Source organism: Tupaia chinensis, unplaced genomic scaffold, assembly GCF_000334495.1.
Source record: "Tupaia chinensis unplaced genomic scaffold, TupChi_1.0 Scaffold138416_1, whole genome shotgun sequence".
Taxonomy (NCBI): domain Eukaryota; kingdom Metazoa; phylum Chordata; class Mammalia; order Scandentia; family Tupaiidae; genus Tupaia; species Tupaia belangeri.
In genome coordinates, this window is record NW_006198314.1 from 332,662 (window position 1) to 335,158 (window position 2,497).

The following is a 2,497-nucleotide window of genomic DNA, read 5'->3' on the forward strand; positions in this document are numbered from 1 at the left end:
ACTTTTTGCTATAGGGTGCATGCACTCACAAGAGAGAGAGAGAGAGAAGGAAAATAAGAAATCACTCCCCAGGGGATATGGCCACACCACAATACTTTCTCCTCCATTCTCTTCCTGGAATCTTGGGCACGTATAAACACTCACCAGGCATGATTTTCAAGCCACTAGGTCCAGACCTCAAACTGCATTCAGCCATGTAGGAGTCCAGCGATGTAACCACTAGGCAACCTTCTGGCCTCTTAGTGTTCTTTTGTCTCCTCTGCCAAAATGGAATGGTAATGGGAGTAGTTTAGAGCTAATTAGTATTATTGTATATAATTCTTTAATTCTATTAAATTTATTTTTCTCCTTTGGGTGGTGGGTGCCACTTCCTGATTAGGATCCACATTGGATATGGATTCCTTCCTCTTTCTTCATTGAGCAGTACTATGACCCTTCCTGAAAGATATTGTTAAATACACTCTAGTTGTTTATAAATCCAATATTGCATTACTTATACTGCTATGTACCTTTATGGTTTATGAAGCCAATTCTTCAAATTGTGATGATGTCCAGAGCTTAACATACGCCTACCTTTTTTTAACAATTAAATTTATTTCAACAAATACTTTCTCAAATTATGAAGGGTAATCTTGCTGGGTATAGTATCCTCAGTTGTAATTCTTTTCCCTTAACACTTTGAATATATTTTCCCATTCTTTCCTCACTCACATTGTTTCCAATGAGAGATCATCTGTCAACCTGATGGGATATCCTTTGTAGGTAACTTGCCGTTTCTCTCTTGCCAAACTTAGTATCTTGTTTTTGTCTGTTGTTTTGGTCAATCTGGCTATAATGTGTCTTGGAGAAGATCTTCTTGAGTTGATTCTATTGGGAGTCCTTTGTATTTCTTGGGACTGGATCATTGAATGCCTCTCTAGGTTTAGAAAGTTTTCTTTCAGGATTTCATGGAATAGATTGTCAGTGCCTTTATGGGTCTCGTCCCCTTCTGGGATACCAATTTTCTGGATGTTTGTACATTTGATGGTATCTGGTATTTCTCATATAGGATTCTCATTTTCTGGGGGAAATTTTCTCAGTTTTCAGAGTGGATTTTTCTAGGCCAGTGATTCTATCTTCTACATCTGAGATTCGATTTTCAATATGGTCTGGTTTGCTTTTAATACTTTCAAGGGAGGTTTTGACTTCCTGTATTATAGTATTAATCTGTAAGAGGTCCATTCAATTCTTTTTTATAGTGTGAATTTCCACTTTTAGATCTTGAAAGAATTTCCTCACCTCCTGAAGCTCATTAGCTCCTTTCCCCTGCCTCTTCAGCAATTCATTGACTCTCTTCCCTTTGATATCTGTGAGCTTTGTCACCATGAAAATTCTAATTCTTTATCTGACATTTCCATGAATTTCATCATACTGTCTGAGAATGAAGAGGAGTTATTATATATCTTTGGAAGAGAGGTATTTTCTTGTTTTCCCATATTTCTTGTGATTTCTAGTCATCTGATGGATGGTGCGTCTCTTCTAATTCTTGAAGTTCAGTCTGAATGTTCAGGAGCAAGCAGACAGAGGTGATTTAGAATCTCTTTGCCGTTCTGTTGTGATCACTGGTGCAGCAGATTCAGTAGATATTGAGGAATATTTTAACCCTATTAGTATTTGGATGTTTAGCTACAGTGCTCTTAGATCTGTCTAAAAACACATTAAATGGACCCCATTGCCAATTTGCCAAAAGCCAGGAAAGGAAACTAATGAGAAATTGAAACAACTTTTAGAACAGCAGCCTGCCCCGCCATCAGAGTCATGGGCGCCATGAACCATGCTTCTCCAACCTTCTTCACTCATGCCAGTGCTGGCTCTCCCCCAAACTATGAGATGATCAAGGAAGAGCATGAGGTGTCTGTGCTGGGGGTGCTCCCACCCCTGGCTCCGATGGCGCCCACTGTGATCAACATCCACAGGGAGACCTCAGTGCCTGACCATGTGGTCTAGTCCCTGTTCAACACGGTCTTCATGAATTACTGCTGCCTGGGTTTCATCGCCTTTGCTTACTCCGTGAAGTCTAGGGACAGGAAGATGGTGGGTGACGTGATCGGGGCCCAGAACTACGCCTCGACCGCCAAGTGCCTGAACATCTTCGCTCTGGTCATCGGCATCATTCTGACCATCATGTTCATCATCCTTTGCACCGCGGCTCCAGTAATAATTGCTGATATGATTCAGCTGATGAAAGAGTCTTTCCAATGCTCATAGTCGATGGCCATGGCCTACAGCCATGTCCACCACCACTGCTGGCCTGTCCCTGGGGCCTTTGGGCCTGCCCCTTGCTTTTATACAGCTGCTTCTACTCGCTTTGACTACAGTGGGATTCAATAAAGTGCACGTGTTTGTAAAAAAACACACACACACACATTAAATGGATATTGGAGAGTGGACAGACAAGAAAAAGGAAAATGAAAAAGAAAGAGAGAAACAACAACAAAAAGAGAAAAAAAAAGAAAAA

The 2,497-nt window shown here is 41.0% G+C and overlaps 1 pseudogene; it reads left to right on the top strand.

Annotated features, from left to right (window-relative positions):
- Positions 1–1,806: 1,806 nt before the first annotated feature.
- LOC102482324 (interferon-induced transmembrane protein 3 pseudogene) lies at positions 1,807–2,247 on the top strand (annotated as a pseudogene).
- The last annotated feature ends 250 nt before the right edge of the window (positions 2,248–2,497 follow it).